This window comes from Dipodomys merriami, unplaced genomic scaffold (genome assembly GCF_024711535.1).
Source record: "Dipodomys merriami isolate MVZ:Mamm:240054 unplaced genomic scaffold, mDipMer1.0.p SCAF_12, whole genome shotgun sequence".
Taxonomy (NCBI): Eukaryota; Metazoa; Chordata; class Mammalia; order Rodentia; family Heteromyidae; genus Dipodomys; species Dipodomys merriami.
The window spans coordinates 43,310,162-43,325,165 of record NW_027202493.1 but is presented as its reverse complement, the minus strand read 5'-3'; the positions used below and the strand labels follow the sequence as shown (position 1 = coordinate 43,325,165).

Genomic DNA, 15,004 nt, shown 5'->3' with positions numbered 1-15,004 from the left:
ATTCCAAAATGAAAACCATAGTGACTTACTCAGACCTAACGTGAATTTGCCCAAAAGAATTTCAGGTTTGAAGTATGTTTGAAATATGACTTAATATCCACTCTCTTTAATTCTAAGTCTTACCCTAAAGTATACAGGATGACTTGAGACATTAGCCAACTGTATAAGAATATTATATACCAATACACAAAAATATTTACTGGGGATACATACTCAAGTGAATTTTTACTGCTAGGGAACATACTCAAAAAGATAACTCAAAAGTTACCTAAAGCCGGGCACTCGTGGCTCTTGCCAGTGTCTTATGCCAGTCATCCTAGTTTTTCAGGAGGCTGAGATCTGAGGATGGCAATTTGAAGCTGGCCGGGGGAGGGAAGTCCATGAGATTCCTATCTCCAATTAACTATCCAAAAAAGCCAGAAGTGGTGCTGTGGCTCGAGTGGTAGAGCACCATCCCTGAGCAAAAAGAGCTCAGGGATGGTGCTAAGGCCCTGAGTTCAAACCCCAGGACTGGTATCAAAAAAAGTATCTATGAATGCACTATTTTACACTATTTTACAAATGTAAAAGCTAAAACCCAACGAGGCAACAAATGCCCAGAGACCATCAGCCAGAGGGCTGGTACCCATCAAGCCAGGATCCCCGAAGCTGAGTGAGCAATTCAGGGAAACATCTGGAAATTCAAAAGTCAACTCTACCCCCAGGGTGCCAGGCTGAATGGTGTCACCCTGAGCCCTGTAATCCTGCAGATAGATTAGTCACCTTGGAGGAAAAAATAAAAAGAAACAACCCGTCATTTGCCGTTGGATGCTTTAACGATCCTGTCACCATTGCTGCCGTGAACAACCGCTTAGAAACGACACCTTGGTGGATGGGTCTGACGCAGGAAGCAAGCTTGCAGGCTCAGAGGGTGGTGACTGCACAAAGGAGACTTGGCCAGAGCCAAGGACTGTCTCAGAGGCGTCCCTGTGCAGGTTGCCGTGTTTACCGTTTCACACCCCTGCACACGCTCCTCGGCCGAGGGGAGCTAGCCACTGGAGGAACGGGACCGATGGCCCGCCCGCTGCCTTCTCCAGCTCACAAATGTGCTGTGCTCAGCGATTCTGGGCGGCTGCAGCATGCATAGCAGGAGAGGCAGGGCGGCTGCAGCTCCAGCTCCCGCTCCAGCCCGCACCATCTCCACCTCCCTTAGCGGCAGAAGCACTGAGTCACCAGGAAGCTGAGGACAGAGTTCAGAGGGTGCTGGGCTATGTCAGCCTGGAGGGGTGAGTAAAGATGCTCTTCCCGGAGGGGGCCTCAGCTCTGTGTGTGTGTGTGTGTGTGTGTGTGTGTGTGTGTGTGTGTGTGTGTGTGTGTGTGTGTGTGTGTGTGTGTGTGTGTGTGTGTGTGTGTGTGTGTGTGTGTGTGTGTACCCACATATGGGCACTTCTTCTATTTTCCCTGAGCAATACTACTTACAGAGCTGTGGGCACAATACTTGGGAATGTTTTTGAGCTGGGGGAGGGGGGAAGGGAGAGAAATCAAGGCCGGGGTTTCATAGAAGAGGATTCTGAGGTCTAGCCAGGTGTAGCTCTGAGATTTCAATAGATCCAAGTCTAGGAACACACACACACACACACACACACACACACACACACTGCCACTGTGTCCTGATTTCTTGTGCAATACACCATAAGGAACACAGCCAGTGCTTTCAGGCCGAACGGACTCTGTCCCTAGGCATGAGACTGAAATGTGCAGCCTCTGTGTGAATGTCACCGAGACACGTCTCTGAGCGTCTCGATAAATATGGGAAGCCATTTCCGGCTAACTGCAACTTGGGGCACAGAAAGAAAATAGCAACACTTATTTGTCACCAATCTCCCCAGTCCTACTGGCCACCTCCTCTCCCCCAAGGTTATTTTCAGGGTCACGCTGCAAAGTATACGCACTGCAAATCCTCCCAGCACAGTTGGTGGCATGGCTGAAAAGCAGGCGCCATCTTCAACCTCCCTCCTTCCTTGGAACCAATATTTGCTGAATGCCATCCACACACCAGACCCTGGGCCAATCACCCTTGCCCTCAGCCCAGCTCCCTGCAGCTTGCCCTTCCTGGTACCTGTCTGGCAAGTCTGGAGACTGAGATTAGCTAAGGGTAAAAACTGCAAGGCGTTTAAACATGCCTCGCTCCCTCCACAAGAACGTGATCCTCCAAGAGTGATTCTCTACAGCCCCATCCCTAGTCTGACCCTCGCCTCTAAAACGGAAGGGAGTGTTCTCTCCTTAATGAAAAGCAATTACCTACAGCATCCTTGATCAAATGTCTAGTCAGAGCCACGGAAAAGAATACTGAACATTCGAAACCTTGACTCTCAATTAGACATTGCAGGGGCCTTTGGGAATTCTTCGGGTTTTCGGAGTTCTGTTTCAAGTGACAATCACACCGTATGCCCCTCAAAGTTACCCCCTCATTACGCCTCCCCCCACACACCCTGCCCCTGTGTGATGGACAGTGGGTCACTTTACCTCTGCAAGTCCCATCTTTTCTCATCAATACACGACTCCTAAGACTAACGGAGTGCTGAAATGAGTTCATGTGAATGCTTTCATTCATTCATGCCCCATTCCAGCAGTTCTTCCGTTCCTGTGGTATACCAGATGTAACTCTGGCTGGTGCTGGTACTGGGAGGGTGTTTTCCAAACCTGTGGTGTTATTTACCAATGGGGATAGTTCTTGTCAAGCCCCTTCCACACACCTTATTTATTCATTCATTCATTCATTTAACCCATTTGGAGCTGACAGAAGACTTACTCTGGGTCCTTCTCCCAGCTCTAAGTGATCTGAATTGTCTTTCTCTTTGCTCACTCCTGCAGTAACATTTGTGGCGTGTGGACTCAAGAGGCCTCAGTGCCAGGCACTGTACTAAGCAGATTTCATGCAGGACGCCCTGACGCCCTGACAATAATCCCATTCAGCGGGTAATATGATTAGCCCTGACTTACCGAGGAAGGAACTGGCAACTCCACCAAAGTGGCCCAGTGGAAAAATCATGGGGACAGAGATCTTGCCTGGGATAGCGAAAAATTCTGGAATTGTATAGTGGTCGTGGCTGTATGCACATTGTGAGCCTGTTTCCTTCTTCTGAGTTGTACAATTTCAAATGTTCAACTGGTAAAAATTGTCAGTGTTGCATTATGTATATTTTAACATAATAAAGGAAAAGAATAGTTGGAAACTTAAACCTACATAGTCCCCAGCTCCAAAACTGATCACCCTTAATCATTCTTCATCCATTACCACCACAGGACTCAGAAATGGAAGCAATGGCTTTCCATCCATCAAAATGAAAAATGCCTTCCCTCTCCAGAAAAAATTGCTTGATTGCCTGCCTGCCTTCCTCCCTCCCTCCTCCATTTTTTTTTGTCAGCTGTGGGGCTTGAACTCAAAGCCTAGGTGCTGTCCCTGAGCTTTTTCACTCAAGACTAGAGCTCTACCACTTTGAGCCACAGCACCACTTCCAGTTTTCAAGCGGTTAACTGGAGATAAGACTCTTACAGACTTTCCTGCCTGGGCTGTTTTCACACTGTGATCCTCAGATCTCAGCCTCCAGAAGAGCTAGGATTACAGATGTGAGCCACAGGCACCTGGCCCTTCCTTAGTTCTTTCCTTCCTTTGCAACCAAAATCACAGCACACACATCAGGAAAGTTCCTCCATGTTGAAAAACACCAGGAATCTATTCTGAATGGTTCCCAGATTCCCAAGTCCAGGAGACTCTGGAATCCCTCCCACCTTTCTTCACTCATTTTTCTTCCACAAGACCCATTCTACTTGCAACACCAGACCTCAGGTGGCACCAGATCCTGGCCTACATGGCATGAGGAGCAAGCAATGGAAAAAGATATCATTTCTGCCTCAAAGACTTTACAATCTAGTGAAAAGGACACAATATACAAATAAATGTGGATGTGGAGGCTACGTAATAAATGAAACCCTTCCCAGCCCACTGAGGTCAGCAATGGGTCCAACAAGGCGAGACTACAGTTTGCTGAGGGTAAACGATGCTCCCCATGGAGAGAGGTTCTCCTCTGGAATGAGCCAGGCATGCCTGGTGCTGGGCAGGACAGGTAGCCAAGTCTCCCCAGCCTTCCTCGCCATCTTGATTATCTTAGGCTTTCTTCTTTATTCCCATAAGCATTCTGAGGCTATCAGTTCTTTCAAAGATACGATTGTAGCGGCATAACGAAGTTTTCATATGTAACATTTTTAGTAACTAATAATGCACAATTTGATGTTTTACTTAATGGATTTATTAGAAATGCATTTTCACCCAGATATATGAGGGGAGAAGTATGTAGATCGTGTGTGTGAGCGCGCGCGAGTGCGCACGCGCACGCGCATGCACACCTGTGTGCGCACCAGTCCTGGGGGTTGAATTCAGGGCCTGGGCACTGTCCCTGAACTATTTTGCTCATGAGTAGCACTCTACCACTTGAGCTACACCTCCACTTCTGGCTTTTTGATGCTTAATTGGAGATAAAATCACACGGACTTTCCTGGTCAGGCTGGCTTCGAACCAGGATCCTCAAATCTCAGCCTCCTGAGGTTGTGGCATTTTTTTCCTTTTTGACAGATAATTCCAACTAATCATCTTGTTTTCAAAAAACAGCCTGTGTATAACATCATGTCTTGGAATTTGAGACTTTTGTGCTCAGCACATGATCAATTTTTAGAAACGGCCACAGGTATATATTAAACAGCATGATTTTTCTAATAATTGAGAAGAGGTTTTCCAGATTTGTCTGATAGAATTAATTAGCTTGGTCATCTTATAGTTACAGTATTCCATACTCTTTCAAAATTAACCAATTACCAGACATACTGTTTCCAAGTTGTCATTTCCTTTTTAAAAGTACTTCATTTTTTAAAGTGCTGCATTTTGTTGTTGTTTTATTCTTCATTTTGTCTTTTCTGCTTTTGTATTTTGAAACTCTGTTTCTAAGAGCATTCAAGTTTAGAATTGTTCTTCTTTCACTGTTCTTTTTTTTTTTTTTTTTTTGTCGGTCGTGGGGCTTGAACTCTGGGCCTGGGCGCTGTCCCTCAGCTCTTCAGCTCAAGGTGAGCGCTCTACCACTTGAGCTACAGCGCCACTTCTGGTTTTCTGGTGATTTATTGGAGATAGGAGTCTCATGGTCTCTCCTGCCCGGGCTGGCTTTGAACCGCGATGCTCAGATCTCAGCCTCCTGAGTAGCTAGGATTACAGGCGTGAGCCACCAGCGCCCGGCTTGTTCTTTTTTTTTTTTTTTTTTTTTTTTGTGAAAATGCCATACAGAGGGGTTACAATTACATGGGCAAGGTAATGAGTACATTTCTTATAAGCATTGTTGCCTCCTCTTTTGTTTCCCCTTCCCATCCTTTCCCATCACCCCCCCCCCCACTGTTCATTATTTACAGACCAACTCAACTCTATCACCAATAATGAAAAAGTCCTTTTTCTTCCAGGCTATCTATATGGCATTCATAAGCAACAGGAATTTTTTTTTTCGTTAATATCTAATTGTCATTCCTTTTCCCAAGCTTGTGCTTCGTACTTTTTGATGTTTTTGTACTTTTTGATGTTTTTGTTGTAAACAGCATATAATAAGATTTTATTTCTGCTCCAATTATAGTCTATTTCCTTCAAGCTCTGTTATGTAATCGGGAAAAAAATTCTTGTATCTTACTAAAATTTTTAATTATCAACTTCCAGGAGGCTAAAGTATTCTTGCTGCTAGAAAGGAGGGGTCTTGAACAGTTATTTAAGAAGCTTTACAAGAATTTCTATGTATATTCTCTTCCTTAGGTTATTAAAAAACTAGATCATGTTCCATCACATCAAACACAGTCTTGATTTCATCTTGTCTCTCCTCGACATCCACAAACAACTTCGCATCCACAGCCAAATTCTTAAGGTTCTTGTTTCTCTTGTAATAGTTCATGTAACAGATTATACCAGAAGCAAACTGTTGATAAAAAAAAAATAAGTATATAGTCTGTCATTTCCTTGATAACAGACCTTAAGTGTGAGGCTCAGTTCTCCACAAGAAAGAGTGCTTTCAATCCTTGAAAAATATAGGTGTGGCTGCTCTCCTTGCTAAGTCATCATCGCCAGAGCTTTGAGGAACTTCTGTAGCTCTCATCAAGAGCAAAGCCAAGGGTCTAGCAGCCCTTCCTTACCACTGGCTTCCTTTCATGGTAAAAATGTCTTTAGTCAGAATTTACTGAGCACTCTGTATGCAGTGACAGTCTCTCAGGGGCTGTATGCATTGTCATTTTATCCTGACAAAAAGTCTAAATGATAGGTACGATGTCTGTCTCCACAAATGGAACATGTAAAAGTTTGGGGTTCTACTAGGACTGGGATTCAAGCCAGTGAGAAAGCAAGTACACATACACACACACACACACACACCTCAAATTCTCTCCTCTCTTCACCTAGATCCTCTTCTGGTTTCCTACCCAGCTGGGCAGCCCATTTGTTTTTTATTTCTAGCCACTTGACCACTTGGCTTAAGCAAAGAAGTTAACTTCATTTACCAGGATCTCAATTTCCTTTTCTTCTAGCTCTAGGATCCCCTCCGGTCTCTACACCCCATACATATGGGACCAGGACTACAGTCAGATGGAGAAGCAGTATCACCCTACCTCTGTAAGCTCCATTTCTGGCAACATTTCTGAAATGCTAGTGCACTAGCAGTGCCATGTCCTGTGCCCTTTCCTGCTCATATACTATCCTGCTAATATTTGTTCAGTCAGCTACATACCAGCTATCGACTTCATCATGAGACAGTCCGTCCCTAGGCTCTACTTCTGCTCAGACTGAAGATGAGCATAGATCGATCTCATAGCCAGGCACAAAAAACTTGGGGCTGGGAAGGTGGCTCAGTGGTAGAGCGCTTGCCTTGCATGCATGAGGGTTCGATTCCTCAGCACCACATAAGCAAAAAAGAAAAAAGCCAGAAGTGGCGCTGTGGCTCAAGTGGTAGAGCGCTAGCCTTGAGCTGAAGAGCTGAGGGACAGTGCCCAGGCCCAGAGTTCAGGCCCCACAACTGGACCCAAAAAAAAAAAATTATCTGCTAGCTCCTGTCCCTTCTTTTCCTGGGGAAAAGGAAGGTGTAGCAGGATGAGTAGTTCTTGGTTCTATCCTGGCCCATGTTTTAGAGAGAAGGTAGGAGTGTAGAGAAACCCCAGACTGGCATTCACTGGGGACTGTCATCAACAATAGCCCTACAACATGGGCATAAGCACCATCCTCCTACTATACCCGGAAATTCCTTCCAAAATCACCGCAGACGTGGGTGCTGGAGCTGGGATACTCAGCTCAAGACCAAGGCTGTTTTCTTATGGATTCCCCCTATGGTAGGAGAGACAAGGACCCAGGCAAACCAGCATCATTTCAGAAATGCTGGGAAAACATCCTCTGTCTCCTCTGGCTTTCTACTGTCTGCCTAGGGATTCCCAAAATGTTGTTCACTGATGCTAAGACCTTATAAAAACTCCTGTAAGAGAACAAACATCAATAACAATAAAGGAGAGGGGGGAGGGAGGGAGGGAGGGAGAGAGAGAGAGAGAGAGAGAGAGAGAGAGAGAGAGAGAGAGAGAGAGAGAGAGAGAGAGAGAGAGAAAACAAACATTACTGGCACTGAAGGCTGTAATCCTAGCTACTCAGGAGGTTGGAAGCCAGCCTAGGCAGGAAAGCCTGTGAAACTCCCACCTCCAATTAACCAGAAAAAAAGCTGGAAGTATAGTTGTGGCTCAAATAGTGGAGTGCTAGCCTTGAACAAAGCAAAAAAAAATGGTAAAGCTGGGCGCTGGTGGCTCAAGCCTGTAATCCTAGCTACTCAGGAGGCCTAGATCTGAGGATCACAGTCCAAAGCCAGCCTGGGCAGGAAAGTCTGTGAGACTCTTATCTCAATAAACCACTAGAAAACCAGAAGTGGTGCTCTGGCTCAAGTGGTAGAGCACTTGCCTTGAGCTGAAGAGCACAGGGACAGCACCCAAGCCCAGAGTTCAAGCCCCAGGACGGACAAGAAAAAAAAAAAAAGCGCTAAACAGTGCCCAGGCCCAGTTCAAGCTCCAGCACTGACATTCAGAAAGAAACAGAGACAAAGGGAAAATATGTGTCACAAGATGCCATTTGCTGAGCTGAGATCTTGCCCTGCCCAGACTTAAGGAGAATCAGGAAAGAGCCTCACAAAAGGAAGCAGAAACGAAAACAAGGAGAAAAGTTGTAGTCCTGCAAGTGCAAGCAGCCTCCCTCCCAGCTTCATTTATCAACAAGGAAAAGACCAGGCCTCAGAGGACAGCAGTGACTTGTTCAAGATCAGAGTCTAGAGCAAACACTGAACTTGAACCCAGGCCTCAGTTCCTCCATCAAAACCTCACACCCCAGAGCATTTGGGGACACACTGGCATTTTGGTTGGTTGGTTTATTTGTTTTGTCGGTCATGGAGCTTGAACTCAGGGCCTGGGCACTGTCTCTGAGCTCTTTTGCTCAAGGCTGGCTCTCTACCACTTTGAGCCACAGTGTCACTTCCAGTTTTCTGGTATTTAATTGGAGATAGGAACCTAGGCTGGCTTTGAACTGTGATTATCAGATCTCAGCCTCCTGAGTATCTAGGATTCCAGACATGAGCCTCCAGCCTCCAGCCCCATGCTAGGTACAAGGTACAACCTTAGTGATACTGTAGTTCCTGTCATCTGACTGACACCAAGAATCGGTCATTAATTATTATCTTTTCCTGTTTTAGGGATAGCTCATTATGTCCACATGTATTTTGGAGCTGGGAGTGTAGCTCAGTGGTAGAATATATGCTTAGCATACCCAAACCTCTGGCTCAATCTTTAGCACCCACGAAAAATAAAAAAATATGTGAAACAAAGAAATCCCTTTTTTTAAAAAGTCATTCCTTTTTTTTTTTTCCTTCCCATGTATCTTTTGTAACACACCACCCATCCTGTAGTCTGTCATTCATTTTGTATCCCATAGTACCAGCTCAGCATCAGCTCATTGTACCTGACTGGGTACCAAAAACATGGTGGTGTCTGTCGCATTTGGGGGGAGGGAGGGAATTTTGCCTTTCTTCGGCCACAGGAATTTTCCCAGAAGGAAGTGGAAATATACATACCTGATTTACAGACCGCCACCCCCAGAATCTCCACAGGCACAATGCCCCTAAATGGGCTGCTAAATTCTTGATTTGCTGACACCCCTCTCTTTCCCCACCCCAGGTGGTAAAACGTTGAGTGTTGTTAAGACACCATTGAAATGTAGAATGTTATTATCACTATAGATCATTCCCATCAGTTTTCTGGGTCACATGGATGGCAAAATGATGCACGCCGACATTTTTATTATTTAGGATACCGTATACTAAGTTTATGTTGATTGCTCGGAATATCATCTTTGAAAGATAACTAGCATTAAAGCGTCAATAATGTGCCACTTTTGCAATCATATTTACATAGTGTACAAGACAGTTTAGCCAGGGGAAAAAATGATCTTCAGTGGGGTTTTTCATCTGCTCTGTCAGCCTCACACCATGTGCTTCAGCTGGGTACGGGCAGCAGGACAAATGCTTTCTGGTTTGGGGTTGGGTTTTTTGTCTTACTTTTTGTTGTAGTATGAGCTTTGCATTATATAATGTTATTCGTGCTTTTCGGGAGGGCTGCTGCCGAGGAGTCATGGAAAAAGCAGGGAGACCTGCAGCAGGTCAGACCTGGATACAAATTCCGGTGTATGCACTTGAGAGAGAAAGCCATTTCACCATTCAGCAATGCTGTCTCTTTGTAAAACAGGGTTATCATGGCTATGAGACTGTGATCAGACAAGAAACGTGGTTCAGAGAGGCTCTGCAGTCGCCCCTTTGTTTGATGCAGTGCTCTGAATTGCCTAGATACTGTATTTTGCAGTCCAAGATTGCAAGGAAGCTTATTCTCCACACTGTAGTTTTTTCCAACAACCCCCTAACCCCCCTCCCAACACCCCAGCAGCGTTATATAGCAGCTAATCTGTCTGATTCTGCGCAACACAGAAGGGACACTGATTTTATTTTATGAACAATAGTTAAATGTCTCCTGAGTGCTGGCTACTGGGAAATAAATATTCTAGATTTCATCTATTCATTCATTCATTACAAACAAGCTATCTTCCAAATGACCCCCCTCCTCCCGTTTTCCCTGTTCCTTTTCTTTCTTTATTTTTAGGTTTTGCAGTCCCCCAGGTCTAGTACAGTCTTTTTTGCCCAATTGAATGCTATTTTTCATTTTCGTCTTGTCACCACTAATGTCCAAATTTATTTAAATCATCCTCAGACACAATCCTACAAGATATGAATCACATATGAGGTTTTTTTCCTTCTGACTTGTCAGCCCGTCTCACTCGTGATTGACAACACTCCCATTTCAGTCAATTTTACTAATTCTGCTCCAAATCTGTATATTTAATGAACATACCAATTGGTGCCTCCTTATCAGGCAGGGCCATTTTTCCAGACGGAATGCACTGATTTCAAAATATCCTGCATGGTGGCTGCCTCTAAATGAAGTTCAAAGAAAGCATCGTCCAGTTTGTATTAAAACAATATCTGGGATATGAATATGATCACTAGCCCCACACACATTCTCTTCCTTTGATGCATACGAAGACTTTCAGACTGCCATCAGACTCTTAAAACACAAACAAGGCTTTTCTTTCCAAAAGGTATACTGAATTGCATAACTGCACAAAGAAAAAAGAGAAGCAGAGTTTGCCTGCACATGTGCACACACGCGCGCACGCACACACACACACACACACACACACACACACACACACACACACACACACACACACACAAAACTCCCAACTCTCCAATGCAAACACAATCTGACACATGCTAAAAATTGCCTAAAGCATTGGTGAGTTATAGTTCCTCTCCCCAGGGCAGATAATGCATTAGGAAATAGCCTCATGCCCTATGTAGCAACTGAACAAAGATATTTACTTGTGGTAATATCAGATGATAAGGGAAGCAGGTTCCTTATGGAACAGCGTTGGGGGATGGGAGGTCTGCCATGGATGGCCCCCATCATAAGCATTGCAAATGAATCATTAGCTTTATCCTGCGATCTAGGTCAGGATGGAGAGCTTTTAAAATCTGCTATAGGCTCAGGTCGAATCTGCTTCTGTGAAGACACAGGAGGAGGTTACACAAGACTGGAGCATTCTGAGAGGAATTGAAAGATACTTTCACCTGCGGTAAGAACCATTACCTGACCCAGAGAGCAATGTGGGGGGGGGGGGAGAAGGGGAGGGAAAGAGAGGGGGGGAGAGAGGGAGAGAGGGAGAGAGAGCATGCATGAGCACTGTATTTTCCAATGACTGTCATTTAAATGACACACATACTTCTTTTCTCTAAGCTTTCTCAGTTGAGCTTTTTGGACTCTGAACAGTATCTGCCAGATGCATTTTAAAAGGGAGACAGTATCTTCCAGTCTCAGGAACATGTGGGTTCTTTTTGAAAAAATACAATAGGATCATATACTCAGTGCCGAAAGCAACTTTACAAATTATCTTCTTGAGTTGAAGAAAAAAATATGAAACAAGGAAAGTGCCTTACTTGTTCAAGGTCATATAAGCTGTCTTACAACACCATGTTGCTTTATTTTTCTTTTGACTTATTTTGTATAATAAGAAGAGTAATTTATTAAATAACACGGAAACAAAAAATTGATGTAGTGACAGCCACCTGATAAACTGCACTTGAATCAGATACTCATGTCACGTGACTCACCCTTTGCCCAAAATGATCGCAAAGAAGGCCTTGTATTTGACACTTCTGGCTTGGAATGGGGTCCTTTCTCAACACTCCCTTGCACACTTTCATATGATTATTTTTGGACATGTTGTAGCACTTAATTCAAAGGTTCTGTCACTTTCACATGGCTCTTTTCTTATCTCCCCTAAGGCTACCCTAAGCTGGCTGATGGGCCATGTTTTTCTAAATAGGTTCTGAAATACTACTAAAACTAGACAAATGTAAAATAGAAATTTCTGAATTTCAAAATTCAAATATTCAATGAACTTTCTAGCATAGGCAATTTCTTTTTTTCTTTCAGCATCTACTTTTTTTTTAATTGACACGTAACAATTATACATGTTGATGGAGAATGGTAATTCAGAACAGGAATATATCATTATTCAATTCAGTGTGTGTACCCCAAAATATATCACTTCTGTGTATTGGAAACCTTCAAGTTCTTTTCCAGTTATTTAAATATGTATTATATATATGGCTTTATATATATATATATGTATATAATCAGTTGTTATAGACTATAGTTACTCTAGGCTATTTCTTTTATTTGTCAGAAATCACAATAAAGCTTTCAAAATTTAAATATATGAGAAAAATATGAAGTTTGAAAGGAAAAAGATAAGGTTTGTTTGGGGCCTTTTTTCCTCCCCTTTCAATTTACTAGTAACCATTACATGACTTTAGAATCAATATTTCCATCTCTCTGGGCCTTGGTTTCCTCTTTTATACAAGGAAGAGGAAGACCAGTCTGATGCTGGGTTCCAACATTAGCTATGCAGTCTAAGTAACACTTCCAACATTGTTCTCTTCAGTTCTTTTGGAAAGACACAATAGCTGCAGATGAGTATTTCCAGAGATGTGAACTAATGGTTCAGGGAACATAGAAACACCTCAGCTGTGGAATCTATAAAGCATGTAACTGAGGTAGTTTCATTGCTGAAATAAGTTTCCAAAACAGTGTTGGCCAACTGATTTTGGATGAAAAGCTTATATAGCTAACCTTCAAGTTAGTAATTTTGTCCAGACTGTGCATGTGTGTGTGCGTTCCCTCTCCCCCCCTTGGGTTTTAAAATATTACTGTAAAAAAAAAAGAAGAAGAAAAACATTACTGTAAAGGCCTGAAGAGAATAAATGAATAAGTAGCATATACACATAGATAAACAAGAAAGAACAAACCTGGTTCTTATTTGCTTGAATATTTTCACCAGGGACAGACAGGAGTTTTTCATTCTACAACTGGGAGGTAATAGAATATTCTATTTCAGGACGTATTTAAAACTACTGCAGAATGTTATTTTGATTTCTGCCATAGGATGAACACTCCTCACGAACACAAACACCAGCAAAGAATGTGTTAGAGGATCCGCCATCATATTAAAAATTAAACCAGGCTGCATTTCCTAATGGGCTCTCCTTTCTGAAGCACAGTTTCGGCTTCTGGCCATGGAAATTGCACTCTGAAGGCGGTGCTTTATGGTGAACACTGAGGCATCTATCCGCGGAGGTCAGAACCTCCCTGAACCGACTGCCACAAATGTCACCGACACACCGATCGCCTGGCAAATAATAGATTTCATTCCAATCTCCTAGCTCCTCAGTTTGCCTGTCAGGCTGTGGTAAGCTGACAAGTTTATTTCTCTTGCTGGCCTTCCTTTTCCCCTTCCTTCCTTTTTTTCCTTCCTTCTTCCTTCTTTGGGACCAGCAGGAGGCATGCAATTTACAAAGAATTCCAAGTGCACCTCCTTTGATTTGTGCTGTCTTTATTTTAGCCTCCAAGAAGATAGAGATTTAACTCAGCCTTTACCCTGGGTTGGGAGGGGGGTGGTGAAGCTAATACTTAGGTCATAGCTGAGCTCCCGGGGGACCCCTGGCTTTATCCCCATCCGAGGGGCAATGGTGTGTCTTTGGTGGAGCAGCACAGCTGTCCGGCCATATGAGCCCCGAACAAGCCCCGACAATCCGATTTCAGGGGGTTTTGCAATGTAATTTCTTAACTGTTAGTATTTGGGAGTAAGTCTGATCAGGGCCATGGACAGCTCCTAAGCCCAGGGGTTTAGGTTTATAAGAAGCCACCCCACATGTCCCAGTATCCGATCAGACTGGTTTAAAAGAGAGGAAATCTGTGCTTGGGGGAAGGGGAAGGGCTCCTGAACCCCTGTTGGAGAAGGCCTCTGGGGTATGCTCTAACTATTAATTCGGTATCAGCTGCTGTATCCCCCCCCCACCCCCCGCCCTTCTCTCGTTCTTTCATTTTTAACCCGGAGCTCATCATTTACAGCGTTCCCACTCAGGCCTGCGAGCCTGTTACAAAACCACCTCTCTGCTCCCCTCCCCCCCATGCGGCAAACGAGAGAGCAAAATACCCTGCACTGCAGAGCGGGCACCGGAGCGACTGCATTGAATCCGTGCTCAAACCAAACAAAACCAGGCCTTCGCCGGGTGGGGGTGGAGGGGTTTGGGGGAAGCAAAGGGTAGCAGCCTGCCCGGCCAGTCCTTCCGTCAGGACTAACCCCAACTCCCGGGCTGGGGGGGGGGGGGGGTCTCACCGCAGAGCTGCGGTTCAGAAACTACCCGCTGGGAAAGAATGCTCAGTGGGCACCCATGGCGCCCCCACCCCAGATCCCCTTATCACGAAGGAGGAAGCCTGAGCCAAGCGCTATGCGACCCAACAGGGCTCTGTCCCCAGGAAAGGGGGTTTCCGGTGGAGGCGAGGGGACCAGGCACACCCCCCACCCCCACTGGCATCTGAAATGAGAAATCGATGGCCAGGATGTCTCCCTCTTCTTCTTCCTCGCCCCCCGCCCCTCTCCTCTCCCCGGCTTTCCACTTCTTGACATTTACCCCCCCCCAAAAAAAAAGGCTACTTATTGTCTAAGCTTCCGGCGTCCAGGGCCAGGGCGCGCGGTGCGGGGGGGGGGCGTGTGGGGGCGCGCGGTCTCCTCTTCTTCGAGGGGGGCCCACACCCCACCAGGGCCAGGCCCTGAGAGCCCGAACCCCCGGGCCGGGCTGCTCTCCCCCCCCCCACCCCAACGCTGCCCTGGAAACTTTTAAGTCATCCGAGAAAAGCAGGGGGGCGGCTGGGCCCTGGCTGCAGCCAGCGCTGCGAGGCGGGTCCTTGGTCCCCAGCGCAGGATCTAGGGGTGCTGGGGGGTTGGGGGTGGCTTTGGGGCTATGACCCCTGTTGAGTC

The 15,004-nt window shown here is 45.2% G+C and overlaps 1 long non-coding RNA gene across 1 annotated transcript; it reads left to right on the top strand.

Annotated features, from left to right (window-relative positions):
• Window positions 1-833: 833 nt before the first annotated feature.
• Window positions 834-13,535, top strand: LOC138823080 (uncharacterized). Its single transcript, XR_011370738.1, has 3 exons — window positions 834-1,265; window positions 11,133-11,257; window positions 13,129-13,535. It is a non-coding gene; the product is annotated as an uncharacterized lncRNA (long non-coding RNA).
• The last annotated feature ends 1,469 nt before the right edge of the window (window positions 13,536-15,004 follow it).